We start from the raw sequence: 15,354 nt of genomic DNA, 5'->3' as shown, positions 1-15,354 counted from the left end.
CATGGCCTCTTGCCCCGTGTACATTAGCAAGTATATTATGCTTTGTAATAACCTCTGATGCTAAATATTCAGTAGCATATTCAAGCAAAGATATCACTGCCACCACAACGCAATATGGAGAGCATTAGGGCTGCAGTGGGAATAGTAGAAGACTGATAATGCACTGTTGGTTAAGATGAAGAACTCACTCATTAATATTTAAACCAAGGACATCTTTATTGTCCTTAGAAAAAAAAAGGGTCATATCTTTTTGTTTTGAGCGATAACTGCAGTTTTTTCAATGGCTCTAAAAACTCTTACTGCAGTAATACTGAACTTACAGCCTTAGGCCAAATCTGGCCCCTGATAGTGTGCCATGTGGCCCCTCAACCATTTTCTAATTCCCAATAATAATATAGTGATTCACACTGGGAATTGTTTTTGTTCTTTTAGTATACATGAGGTCCCAAATGCATTAAACATCATCAAAATAGAGCTTGTTTATAAAAAAAAAAATGCCTAGCTGAGCACCTAATGTCCTAAAATCCTTGAAATGTCCTAAAATCTGAGAAATCTCCTACAGCCTACAGACATTTACAGGTCTGCTGCGACTGGCCCCTGACCTCCTATCATTTTTCAAAATGGCCCCAAAGCAAAGCAAGTTGAGTATCCCTGTCTTTCTGTTTAACCTGACGAAAAAATAAAATATCAGTCTCACTAAAAAAATATGTATATTTACAGGTGTTTCTCTGAAAGCACATAATGGCAAAAAAAGGCCTCAATCTTGTTCATCTTAGAAGTAAATTACATCCTATCCCCCTCCTTTCACTGAAAACTCCTTCATCATCTTGATATCAAAGCTGCACACAGTCAACCAACTCAAGACAGATCAAGCATTCTCCCAACTCTTTTGCTACCTTTGATTTGCTCACAAACACGGCCAGGACATCCTGAAACCCACAGTGATCAATGAGACTCTGGATCTTTTTAAATGTCGGAGTTAAACCCAGCTTGCATCGGTGCTGCCACTTCAGAGCAATTAACAGACTGCGGGCCGCGGGTAGAGCTCGGATGCAGCTGTTGTCTCCAACAGGTAGAGATAATCTGTGTTTGGTCCTGCTGTCATCTAACTGCCGCTCTCGCCACTTCGGCATGACTACTTGAAAAGGGAAAAAAATTAAAAAGATGCTAGCGCCTTGATAAGCAAGCTGCACTCAGCTACCTGTGTGCACCACTTAATGTGGCTGTGGCAATTTATCGAGGGTAGGATCCATTTCTTAATGCAGAGCTTGCTGAGGGGAATTCAAATGACAGCTTCAAGAGGAACAAAAACAAGCACGAGGACAGAACAACCAGTGTACGCTCTGAAAGGTTACAGTGACATTAAGGGTGCACAGAGACGACCAAAGACCTCTGTTTAAACAGTGTCCAAAAACTGGATTATACTCGAAAACAGAATTTAGTCACCTTGGCAAAAATCACATCACAAGAATTCAACCACATTTTGGAAATAAGCTTTTGTGCCAAACATCAAATAAGAAGATTGATATCAATCACTCTGTATGGCAAGGCAGTAATTTAAATATTTACTGGAGGGAGGACCCTAATATTCAAATATGCTCAAAATGCCATCAGCACCTCTAAAGCTCAAAAACAAGAATGAGTCCTAAAATCTGGAGAAGCTAGTATTTCAGAGGGCTGCCCCTTGAAAGGCAGAATTAAATAATCAGTCGGAGAGCCCTCAGACGAATGAGATTGCTTTTTGTCTATTAGTTGTTCTTTTGTTTTAATTTTGCTTGTCAGTGTGCTGTGCAGGTGTATTACTGGAAATGTTTTAGTCCCACATTTTCTGTGGAGTGAATGCTCTTGACTTTCACGGTACTCTTTGGTACAAGCAGCAGCGGACATGCAGGTAGTGACACAGAGGGAGAGACAGCCTGTAACTGCATTCACACAAAACACGAACAGAAATTCACATCATGTTACTCACTCGTATACAGTCGCTTTTTTATTTTTAGAGCATTTTGAAACTCGCCAATTCGCCCTCAACAGCTGTGCTATGCACGGTAAGGCTAATAAGCCATGAATTTACAGCTTTAAGCAAGTTAACCTAACAAAATGTCTGGCTTTTGTTTACGTCGGCAAACATGTTTTTGCTTATTTATGATCCATCATTAGCGCTGTTTTAAGATGACTGAATTTAATCCTTTGTGAAGAAAGCATGAGCTGCTTAAAAGGAAATTACAAAAAAAATTGCAAAAAATAAAAAACAAGTCTAGAAAAACACCTTTTTTTCAAATAAACAAACAAGGAAATGACCTGAAAAGGTGCTAAAGATGATCATTCTGTATAATATTCCTTACTTTTTAATTATAACAGTTATAAATGTAGTTTCTTGGACATTTCCTTTAAGCTTTAAAAAAAAAATCCAATTTGCAAAACGCTTCTTGCCTAATTGCCTATTGTTATTTTTACTCATGTTTTCAAAAGAAAGCAAACAAATTTCTTCAGGGTTAGAAGGTGTTAATACTTTTGAAGGAGTCTGAAAGCAGCACAGTAAAAGGGATGTCATTCCAGGTTTCTAAGGGTTAAAAGGACAAGTTGAATAATTCAAAATTATCTTAATTTATCTTTTCAAATTCAGTCAACTTAAAATGTTAGGGGCTGCTTGACACAAACTTTTCAAAGCTCAAAACAAATGGTTTCATTTTAATATTTGGTAACTTGTGATTATTTCACCAACAATTATGAAAAGTGCTGCAGAGGCTCCAAACACTCCTCTGCACTCACAGTTTCAGTTGTGGTTAAAATTAGCTTCATGTTTATGTGCTAGGTGCAGCGCAACAACATCATGCACTCCAGGTTCAAGAGGCTCTCACAGTATTCTCACGGATTAAGTGCCATCTGAAAATTGCAAACAAAAGAATTCCTCTTCCCCGACGTCTGAGAAAACGCTAAAATTCCACAAAGCAACACTGAGTTTAAAGTCAACAGAGACAGTTAAGTTACCGTTGACGCAGACAAGCCGAATGTGTAACCTGCATGAGTCATGTTCTGGAAAAAAAAAAAACTCAGATAACACCTGAACTGTTTTAACTAAAATCATTTTCCCAATGTCACCTCATTTCTTGTCATCATCGTAATAGACGGCAATAATTTGATCACAACACTGGAGCTTTTCAACTGTATTAAAGCGGTGCAAATGACAACAGATTTTTTTTTCTCCTCATAATCTATTGAACATTTTCTGACCGACAACACAAGAACAGTTTCCGCACAGATCTCAAACTCAATCAAAATACAGCGTGAGATCCTGGTGTGTGGAAGCTGCTCTTTGTGCGTGTGATCATGATCTCTCCAGCTCCTGACAAAGGTTTTAGCCAGGTAAGCAGCGAACAAAGAGATGACCAAAAGAGCTTTTAGTTTTTCTGCTTATACTCAACATTGCATCTGTACACTGTTATTTCTGAACGGCCATTGACCTCTGCATCTGTATTACAGGTAAACACTGAGGTGTTATTTCCAACAAACAAAAAACAATAATCATGCTTAATACGCTACTGTTTGGCCAGCAGTCAGATCCTGGCTGAGGATGGAAATTAAGCTTTTTCTCTGACATACTCCAAAAACAAACAAACAAAAAGCTACAAAGCACATTCAGAGTTTCAACTGGCTCAGAACAGAGTGGAGGTGTTGCAATCCAGATCATGTGCACACACGTGTACTGTGACTTTAACTGGATCACACAACATCCTTCAAAAATATCCTATTAAAGAGACTGTAATTACAGAAAATTAGGTAAAAACCAAGTGTTATTACAAAAAGAAGACATTTTTAAATTTGAAGAACATGGAGTTTATTGTCTAGCAAAGGTATAAAACCGCACGATTACTGTTTTTTTTTACGGTGATGGGGGCCGGTTGATCCAGATTGTCCTTCTAATACTCACCACTCCACCAGAATCTGCTTAATTGCCAACCAGATTAACAATGCGCTTTCTGGAGGAGGACCCCAGAAAGGTTACGCCCCCATAAGTGCAGAATGTGCTTCAATAGATTTGGCATATCAGTAAAAAGAGACTATAGAAGAGATTCTACTTACAGAAAATGAGTTAAAAATCAAGTGCTAGAGCATGTCTGTGTGGTTACAAAACACATACATTTTTAAACTTGGGAAAAAATTGAGGTCATTGTCTCGCAAAGGCATAAAAACACGCACAACTGCTGTTTATTTTCACTGTGATGTGACGGAGAGCTCCGAGACCTCCCCTTTTATTGTGCCCTTGTCACTTCTCAAACCAAAGTTACACCCCTGAGTACTCAGATAGCCTAAAAAGACTCAAAGAAAAAATAACCAATTAAAGATATTATAATTACAGAAAATTAGGTAAAAGTCAAGTGCTAGAGCATGTCTTTGTTTACAAAAAAAGGCATTTTTAAACTTTGAGTTTATTGTCTCTCAAAGGCATAAAAACACACAATTTCTGTTTCTGTTCATTGTGACGGGGGCGGATTGTTCCAGATTGGCCTTCTAATACCCACAGCTTCACCTGAATCAGTGTAATTGCTGGTTACATTCACAGTGTCGTTTTTTTTCTGGGGGACGACTCCTGTTCTCTTGTTTAATTATGCCCATGCCACCTCTCAAACCAAAGTTACGCCCCTGGATACTCAGGTACAGAGACTCAAAGTACCTGTAAAATAGCCCATAAATGAGAATCAAATTACAGAATATTGGGTAAAAATCAAGTGTGAGAGCAAATAGACTTAATAAAAATAGACTATAAAAGAGATTCTACCTCTGGAAAATGTGTTAAAAATCAAGTGCAGGAGCATGTCTGTGTGATTACAAAAAATACACATTTTTAAACTTGGAAAAAATGGAGTTCATTGTCTTGCAAAAGCAGAAAAACGCGCACAACTGCTGCTTCTTTTCACTGTGATGGGGGAGGGTTGGTCCAGATTGGCCTTCTTAATATCCACTGGTCCACCAGAATCACAAAAATTGCCAGCTAAACACGCAATCTTGATTTATTTTGACTGGGAGCATCCCAAGACCCCCCATGTTATTGTGCCCTTGCCATTTCTCAACCCAAAGTTACGCCCCTGTATACTCAGTTAGCCTAAATGGGCACAAAGTACCTATAAAAATAACCTATTAAAGAGATTATATTTTCAGAAAATTGGGTAAAAATCAAGTGCTAGAGCATGTGTTTGGTTTCAAAAAAAGACATCTTTAAAGTTAACTGTCTTGCAAAGGCATAAAAACGCACTATTTCTGTTCCTTTCCATTGTGATGTGGGCAGGTTGGTTCTTATTGGCCATTTTATACCAATTTCTTTCACCAAAATCGGCAAAAGTGACAGTTAAACATGCAATCTTTTTTTTTCTCCACGGAGAGCACCTCAAAACCTCCCATTTTTATCTCAAACCAAAGTTATGCCCCTAGATACCCAGATAGCCTAAATAGACTCGAAGTACATAAAAAAAAAATAACCCATTAAAGAGATAATAATTACAGAAAATTGGTTAAAAAGCAAGTGCTTAAGCACGTATTTGTTTACACAGAAAAAGGGATTTTTAAACTTGGAGTTCATTGTCTCTCAAAGGCATAAAAATGCACAATTTTCTTCCTTTTACTGTGATGGGGGCGGGTTAGTCCAGATTGGCCTTCTAATACCCACCGCTCCTCCAGAATCAGCGTAATTGCCGGCTACATTCGCACATTAATATTTTCCTTTGGAGAGCGCGGTGTAGATAAACAGAAGCCTTATATGTGCATCCTTAAAAAGGAGCCAGTGGAAATGGCTCCATCTCCTCCGAGCAGCTGCCTGCCTCGCTCCAGCCGAGGCATCATTATGTTTATCTGACTCTTGTTACAAGAAGAAACACGGAGAACCTGGCTTTCCGCGGTCATGTTTGTTGGGGGAGCTTGGCACGGCTTCTGTTCTCTGGACTCCTTTAAACTACAGTCCATCACCGCGGGCGAAAGCAGCAGATCAGAACTCCATCCAAGTACAAGAATACACTACTGTACGGTGTTTTTCATCTTTTCACCTGTGTTTATTTACAGCCCGGGATTAATGCACACCAATCAAATTATAACTCCTTACCCTGCAAAGGAGCTCCTGGAAAAAAAAGTGCAAATAAAATAAATAAAACACCCTTGAGCTACAGCATTGTAATTTGCTGACCAGAACAGGAGTCGTTTTTCGCCTGGCCTTTACTAATAGGATAAATGGCTCGGGGTAATTTAAAAATGAATTCCTCAGGCCAAAGTGGTTCCCCGGGCCAACCTAAATCACGGTTGATATAGACGGATTATCCCTGATTGAGTTTTACAGCAAAGAAGCTTGTGACAATACCTCCACAGAGATGCCTGACAATGAGGCTGTCTTTGACACTGTGTATTGCAGCTGCATTATAATCCTCCACCTACAGCACCGTCAGCAAGCAGCAATTCTAAATAGATGCAGAGACAATTCTCCGTCACTCGGAGCAGATGAGGCGAGAAGACCCCCGCTAAATGGCCCCGGCTCTGAGGCAAATGCATTGTCTTACCTCATCGAGTGCAGAGCTCCCTGCCTGTTCAGGGAGGACTAGGACTAAAGCCTTTAATCCCCGCCTTGATTCACGATAGCCCGCTAGGTTTTCAAATGTCATCAGTGGGGAAGTGTGTCCTGCTCCTTCCACACATGTTAATACAAAAACAACACCGGGGCGCATCAATTTAGGGATACAAGCAGGGTGTCTATTTATACATCAGGCTCAAAAACAAGCATCAGTGCCAACACCAGCGAGAATTGACAAGTGTGTTTTTTGGATATGAGATGGTGAATCACGCTAAATACTACAGATTAAATGATTATTCTCTATCCTCTCTTGCCAGGAAATAAATGCTCGTCATGGAAAAAAAAAATCTGCAACTTTTCTACATGTGAAAAGGCACAGTGTCCCTTTACGGGGAGGGCTCCACTTCACAGCCAAGGGTACAGCCCTTCACTGGAACAACAGATGGGACTTGTGATGAGTAATGCTTTGTTGTCTGCAGGATGTGCTGCAAGTCAAATACATCTGTAAAATGTAAGAATAGGGGTTTAAAAATATACAGACACGCTGCGAGAGGAGGCAAAACTAGGATGCAACATCTGTGCGCGTGAGATATTAATATTTGTGTATTTTGGGAAAGTATGCAAACAAATTTAAAGATGTAGTGCAAAAAGGAAAGTCGTGTAACATTAGTTAGTTTTGCATAACAGTTGAGTAATTATTAAAGGATTTATGACATGCATTTTTATGGATTTTGCATGCTTTATTAACCCTTTGAAATCTGGATCGGCATCGGTTTCTCACGTTACGTTCGGACACCTTTCACATGTATTAGAAACATGAGCAAATTGGTTTCTATTGAAGACACAGCTAAAAGTGTAATGAACAACTTGGCAAGAGATGTCAAGCAAATTGCAAGAAATTGGGAAAAGCTGACAAGAAAATGAACTGAAAATTAGTTTAATTTTTTTAAGCAGTGAAAAGTGAACGACAGAGGAGAGAAAAATATTAGAAAACCACTATTTAATTATAATGACATTTTTAGCACTTTTTTCAAACTATTTCCTTCTTTGTGGGTGGGTTGGGGTTTTGTTTTTGTTTTTTTTTTACAATTTTTCTTTTCTTTTTTGAGGACCAATTTTCATGTAATTTCCTTGTTACTTTACACTGATTCATTCCTAATTTGGGGAAATTTACTGTAAAGTTGCCTTTCTCTCATGTCTTTGAAAGCCAATATGCCGAGGTGTCAAGGGGTTAAACTGATTTAAATCAAATTGTGAGCCGATTTCTTGGTGCTATCTTTAAGGGATACGTCTCTATGTCCTTGGTTGCCGACCTCTCCACTGACCAATGCTCCACTATTTCCCTCACCCTTTCTGTCACAAGCTCTGAGACGTGAAGTTTTCTTTCTTGCAGGAGCGCTTGCGCACAACATGAGCGCCGCACACACCATTTGGTAGGCTATGGTCCTCAGCTAAAGGGGGTGGCAGTGAAACTGATGATCCTCCTCTCATTCATTCATGATAGGACAAGTGCCCGTCTTAAACTCCAGCCTGACACAAAGCAAAAACGCAGCCGTGCATGAAGTCAGCGTGGCGGCGGACGCTTCCACCTCCGCTGCCGGACTGAGCGCTTACCTCCCCGGTCGCTCGCTGCTCCTGTCCCCCGGCGTTTGTCCTTGTTTTTCTCTACGACGCTGCTTTATGTATGAATGCTGTCTTTATCCCCGCAAAGAGCGCTGTTGCATTTTACAGCAGAAGGAACAACACTGTGCACCGGGAGCGGCTGTGTGCTGCTCGGTAAGTCGCCTGTCTGTGCGCCGCGCTGCACGTCACCAAGTGGGGTGGACAGGACTTGGCAGACGCGTCTCTCCGTGCTCCCTGCGCGGCGGCGGATCTGAGATGTAAGCGACTGCTTGGACGGGGCTGGCACACCGTGTGGCCACTTTTCTCCCGATGCTGCTCCTCCCCTTTCACTTTGTTTGGTCCACACCGGCCCTACAGCGCCGCCCACCCGACACTGCGCGCTATTGCATGCACCCGCAGAGCTGTTTCCACCACAGACACCATCAGTGACAATACAGTCACTCACACTCTGTAAGAGGGTCCTGGGATCATCAGGGGACACTATCCGTTTCTACTTATTCTACTCTTCAGTTCTATTAAACAAATGATGCACATATTTTTAAATATTTCTTATTCTATGTTTTATATTTATATATACCAATTGTGTTTTATATTGCAGCATAATGCACAAATGTGAACATACTCAATATTTTCTATTTTCTCATGATTATACATATACATGTATGTATACATATACATATATATTAAATATATATATATATATATATATATATATATATATATATATATATATATATATATATACATGAAAAACAGAGGTTCCACTTTTATTTCTATTTTTTTTTTACTTTATTATGACACTTTATAATACTTATCTTATTATAATCTAAATGTTCTTTTACTTCATTTATGCTCATTGTAACAGTATTTAATTTGACTTGATTTAAACTTTACTGTAACAGAACTTTAACGTAATTGTAACAGTACTTTATCTTTAACATTATTGTAACAGTACTTATTTAAAGTTATTATAGAAAAGTAGATACTTTGTTTAATCTTAGTATAACAGTACTTTATTTGCCTTTATTATAACAGTACTTTAATTTTATTATAACTGTACTTTATCTAACTTTATTTGAGATGTAGTTTGTGTAGTAGTTTAGTATATATACAGTCTACAGAAGTTAAATGGAGATTTCAAAATATTGAGATAAATATTTTTATATCACGATAGAGCCTAAAAAGTATTGCAATAATATTTATAGTCCATATCACTCAGCGCTGGTTACACCTAAAATATGTATGACCCTTACAGGCAAGAGAGCTGACTGACCTAACTAACAGTATCATGCTGTTACACAGCAGCTACCATGGGCCCCACAGGGATTTTTGGGGCAGTGACGCTGCAGTGTAAGTGGCCTTTTCTAATACTTCTGCCTGGCTTGCTCTCCTGACTGTGCGCCCCTGATTCTGTCATTTTTAAATATCTACTTCCCATATGACAAAGAAAAAAGAAATCACTGAAAGTTTCCCACAGGTCAGACTCTCTCTGAAGGACGTCTAACACCGGTTGTTTTGCTTCTTGGTCCTGCAGTGCCCCGAGCACTGCTGCTTTTCCATCCTACCTGGTAGTTAAATGCTGATAATTACATTCACTTTGCATACTGGTTGTAAATCAGTCCCTGATTAGACGAGAATGAAAATCAACAGGGCTCTCTCTGTGGCTGGATCCAAATCGGCCAAAATAAATGTCCTTTCTGCTTCTCTAATCACTTTTCCGTGAACACAATAAGAAATGTGATGCGGTCAAGCAAAGACGAGAAGAAGGGATTAAATAAAGTTAGGGACAGAGGTGTTGAGAGAGTAGGCCACATTATGCCATGGCACTGTAGGAAAAGCGCATGTAAGCAATAAAACTAATGTTGGCTGATTTCCATTTAACACTTTTTTAACATTTAGATAATTTGACCAGCTCTTATCTTGGCTGCCTCTTAGATAGGCTACTTGCAGGGCAATTAACTCAATAATTAACACAGGAACTGTCTAATCCACACTTTTTTCTGGCCACAGAGGGCCTTTAAATACTGTCCATATCTTCACAACCTCTTCTAAAACTTTCCAGTTGTTGCTTAACAGAGCTAATTGTGCTGATTATCAGCCCGTCAGTGAAGCACGATGTGGAATCCATTAGAGCAGCTTAAGGCCCGGGGGCCAAATCTGGCCCCATATAGGGTGCCCAGTGGCCCCCCTACCATTTTCTTATTCATAGTACATAATAAAGTGGTCCAGACTGAGAATTGTTTTCATATTTTTAGTATACACAAGATGGCAGAGTGCATAAAGCAGCATCAGAATAGAGCTTGTTTATCAAAATCCTAGAAACGCCCTAAAGTCTAAGAAATGTCCTAAAATCCTAGAAATGTTCTTAAATCATAAAAATGTCAGAAAATCCCAGAAAAGCGCTGAAATCTGAGAAATGTCCTAAAATCCTAAAAATGTCCAAACCCTAGAAACATCCTAAAATCCTAGAAATGTCCTAAAAACCTAGAAATGTCCCAAATTCCTACAAATGTGCTAAAATCTTAAAAACATGCTAAAATCCTTGAAATGTCCTAAAAACCTAGAAATATCCCAAATTCCTACAAATGTCATAAAATCCTAAAAAAAATTCTAAATTCCTAGAAAATACCTGAAGTCCTAAAAACATCTTAAAATCCTGCAGATGTCCTAAAATGCTAGAAAAGTCCTAAAATCCCAGACAACACAACAAATACCAAGGATGACTAATTTTTTTTCTGCCACCTAAAAAGAGGCCAAAGTTGTCTTGTGTCAATATTTCAACGTTAACAACGTAGGTAGGGAGGGAATTTGGTGGAAACAGCATTTCCTGACTTGAAACCTATTTCTGCCTATTTGCCTATTTCTGTTCACAGAATGAAAGTTTAGCTGATAAATCTACTACATTTGAATCCAGGCCATAATGATCTGACTGCTCTAATTACAAATCAAGGATATTTAACCATGCCAAATAAATGAGGTCCTCAATACTCTGAATTGAATATGATGCCAACAGACGAAAATCTTCTCTGATCTATTAGATTTCTTTACAGATTCAGCCCCCCCACCTCTGACTGACAGCAGTCAGCACCTCAGCAGCTTTTTAGCTCCCCATCCTGGGTGTATTTTCAGTAACATGGTGCCTTTTTTCTCCAACGGGAAAAGTGCCACAAAGGTGTTGAAAAAGCAAAAAGCTTTGTCTGCTCAATGTTTTTATCTATCTCTAGGGTTATCTGGCCATGCAGATAGTTTATGTTTTGTTTGTCCAGGTTTTGAGATATACGTCTGAGACCAGACCAGTCGCTAGAAGAAAATGGTGGCATTGCACATTTGTACATTTCACACATTATCAAATCAATGTTTCAATGGGATGGTGGATGTTGTCGCACCTATAGGCGAGATGACTGCCCAGCTGCCCACCACCACTGTTTGCAGCCCTTCATTTTTTTCTTCATTTTAGTCACCAAACATTGGTATTTTTTAGTGATCTACTGCTATTTTACTTTAATTTTTTAAGCATAAAACGTGGGTGTTTTTTGTGATCAATTTTTTATTGGTTTTTCCATTTAGTTTAAAACAAAACAAACAAACAAACAGATGTGGCAAGCAACAATTAGACTATAGTAGCAACAGCAACAAAGGAAATATAATGGTAGTGTAGCCCATCCAACAGAAAATGAATAACTAAATAAATACCTAACAATGGCAATACTACCAACCAACCATATCAACAGTATTGAGTGTATGAGAAGGTAAATATAAAGAATGCCACATCTCCCTCCCACCCTCCCACCCACCCACAGGACCAAAACGTGGGTGTTTTTAGGTGACCCATAACTATTTTTTCCATGGGGAGTAATTCCACAAAAAGTGGTTGTTTTTACCAAGACACTGCTGCATTTACAGTGACAATTTTAAGACAAAAGATGATCTTTTCCTAACCATAAACAAGGCATTTTTTATGATAAACAAACTATATTGATGCTGTTTTTTGCACTCTGGCACCTTATGTATACAAAAAGTACAAAAACAATTCCCAGTGTCGCTTTATTTTTATGATGAACTAGAAAATGATTAAGGGGCCACCTGGCAACCTATCGGGATACAGATTTAGCCCACGGGCCTTAAGTTGACCACCCTCTAACAAGAGAATACAAAGTGTCTGACATTCATGTAGAAGAGTGTAAAATGGTCAGCTCTGGTCTTTGAATGACCACTTTAAAGTCAGGACAGTACTTTAAACATTTAAGTGAATCACCAGGATACAAGTTAAGTAAATGCACTTGAGAATACATGGATAAAATACTTGAGTGCTTTCTACTTTGGAGACATCCAGCGTTTCATCAAAATGTCACACTCGGCAGAATAGATAGTGGGCCCTTATCAGGGGTCAAATTCTATTTTGCAGTAATTTCACAAGTCTTCCACCTGTGCCTTTCAGCCATGGCGGCGTGTGAGACGGTGTGCAGCGGTGTGTACTGATTTGTCGTAGAGCTCTGTGAGCCTAATCTGAGCCAGCAGGTACTCGTTTGAATTAAAAAGGACTTTTATATCGTACAAATAAAGCTTCCTATCTGAGATCTGGGTTTTATGGAATTACTCCCCCCAGAGGAGCACGAGTATCATGTTCAATGATGGAGCGAGCCTCTGTGGGGACTGTTTGACTATAGGCTAACATTCAATAGCATTAAAGAGGAGGGGAAGGATGAGGGACGAGGAGGGCGCACAGTGCAACTCCACAGTTAATGGCAGCATTGATAAAGATGCAATACTAAAGCAGTAAGAACCAGAGAACTACGAGCCATTGTTGTTTGATAATTAATAAAATTGTATATGCAGTGACAGCAAAGAGATAACCTAAAAGTGTTGTGAAATATGATGGGGCTGGTGTTGGGACAGATCAGGATCTACAAAAAAACTGATTTTGATTTTAAAGGTGAAGAGAAAAAGGCTTGAAAAATCACTCAGTTACACTGAAGTTAGCATGCGCAACTGGTATACTGAATTTAAAGGAACAGTGTGTAAGTTTTAAGGGGATTTAGTGACCTTTAGTGGTGAGGATTGCAGATTGCAAACAGCTGTAACTTCTCCTGGTTTGAATTCCTTCAGTGTTCATTATTCAGGAGGTTTTTACCAGGAGCTGAAGGTTTCTCTCTCTCTAAAACACAAATCACAAAGTGATTTAAACCGATAAAAACGCTGAATAAGGCACTTCATGTTTTAAGTCAGTGTTTCTCCTTTGCTGTTTGGCATTTTGGAGTTAAACCAGCAAAAAACTAAATAAAACAGTTAAATGTTTAAGTATTGTGGCCAATGCAAAAACGCAAATGTCCCTATCTAAAGTCAGTCAGAACATTTACATGCAAAGATAAGAGTTATAGCTCAATTAGGCCATTTATTTAGACAACATATTCATATTTCATTCTTAAAAAAGAAGAATGAATATTTTATTGCTTTCAACTCACGATCAGTGTTGCCATTATATAATGTCCTTTTGTCTTTTAAAACAGTCTATGTGTTTTTACTGCATTGTTTGTATGGTCTCTGTGTTTTCCCTGTGTTGTTTATTATTTATTTTATTTTTTATATCATCTGTGTTTCCCTGTGTTGTTCTTACAGTTTTTCCTATTTTGGGATTGTACAGCAGTTAATTTGGATTAGATTTGATACTTTTTAACATGTTTGATGAATTTAAGAAGAAAATAAAACATTTACGTGACCTTGAAAAGGTGCCAGTGACTGTGATATTAATTTTAATAAAAAAATGAAGTTGGAACCTCTTTGAAAAATAAATGTCAAAGGTTTAACAGAATAAAAAATACACATTTTCTATAATCCTCTGTTTGTGTGGGCGTGTTGGAACTTGTTCTGTTATCTTTCACAGGTTATTTCATAATTACTCACCTAGAGCCGGTGATTGTGCAGGGCAGCGAGTTACTCATGCCCTTTACTGTACGCTATATATGTGACAAAATCTGCAGCCAGTAAACAACAGTAATTGGGCTCAGGGGGCAGTGGGCAAAAACAAACTGCATCTTCGTGGATTTATTTTCTGTATAATCCAGAGGAACAGAATAAATAAAGACAAAAAAATGAAATCTAGTCTAAGCTTTTTTTTTATTTTTTTTTTAAAAAAGTTGTATAAGAGTTAGATAACTGTTTTGGGACTGTGTGCCAAACCTGGGAAACCTGGGAACTCCTCTGTTCTTGGCTGATGCCTTCATTCATTTTCACAGACTATCAATCTGTTTCTATCTATCTATTATTTACTTTGGGCTGTATATCAGCCAAGTTGTACTTTGCACTTTGGCGTCAGTGCTGCTTCTCACCAGCCTTTCCAGGGCTGCAGCTTCACTGCTGTTCTTTTATGGTCAGTGTATATCACTGTCAAACTGTGTGTCTTCTCTGCAACATTTCTATGATCCGAGTAGTTTGTGCTGCGCCAAATGTGTCAGTTCCACAGTGTGTAACTGTCTCTCTCTGCGTATGCCCCAACAATACAAGTTAAAGTTTTTCTGCAACCTTTGCGTTTTTAAAAGTTGCAAAAAGTGATTCTGAGTAAAAGTCTGACAGGGAGTGAAATGGGTTTGAGGAATGCACCTCAAGACACATCTCGGGATAAGTTTTTTATAGAATGATGGAAATCTACAGCCCGGAGCTTTTAGGACTATACCTATATACTGTATATCATGATACTTACCTTAGGGCCCATGGGCCAAATCTGGCCCTCAATAGGGTGCCTCAGCCATTTTCTTATTCACAATAAAAATAAACTGATGCACACTGGGAATTGTTTTCGTACTTTTAGTATACATAAAGAATCAGAGTGCATAAAAAAGCATGAAATTAGAGTTAGTTTATCAAAAAAGAAAAGTTTGCCCACAGACCGCAACACAGGTCCTAGCTAAGCCTTGTGTGTCCTAAAATCCTAAAAATGTCCTTAAATCCTAGTAATGTCCTTAATTCCAGGACATGTCCTAAAATTGTAGAAATGTCCTAAAATCTGAGACATGTCCTAAAATCTGAGAAATGTGTGAAAACCCTAAAAATGTCCTAAAATCCAGAGGAAAAATCAACGACATATAAACATATAAAAGTGGCCCCCAGACAAAGCAAGCTGAGTATTTCTAGTCTAGAGTGATAAGTTGCACTGCAGATAAGAGGAAAATAAATAGTCTGAAATT

At 38.7% G+C, this 15,354-nt stretch overlaps 1 protein-coding gene across 8 annotated transcripts in view; it reads right to left on the bottom strand.

The window, feature by feature from the left end:
• The window catches only part of klhl29 (kelch-like family member 29), a 380,738-nt gene that overhangs the window by 352,668 nt on the left and 12,716 nt on the right, over window positions 1-15,354 (bottom strand). For 4 of the 8 annotated variants that reach the window (XM_088089184.1, XM_088089187.1, XM_042503869.2 and 1 more), the window contains exon 1: window positions 8,165-8,487. The exons of the other annotated variants lie outside the window; for them this stretch is intronic. The gene's annotated coding sequence lies outside the window, so the exon portion shown is untranslated. Of the gene's footprint in view, window positions 1-8,164; window positions 8,488-15,354 lie in introns of those variants that run through there. 8 annotated transcript variants of the gene reach the window in all.

The sequence above is a fragment of the Plectropomus leopardus genome, chromosome 16, assembly GCF_026936395.1.
Source record: "Plectropomus leopardus strain MGB_pleo_1.0 chromosome 16, ASM2693639v1, whole genome shotgun sequence".
In the NCBI taxonomy this organism is placed as follows: Eukaryota; Metazoa; Chordata; class Actinopteri; order Perciformes; family Serranidae; genus Plectropomus; species Plectropomus leopardus.
This window is presented reverse-complemented; position numbering and strand designations above follow the sequence as displayed.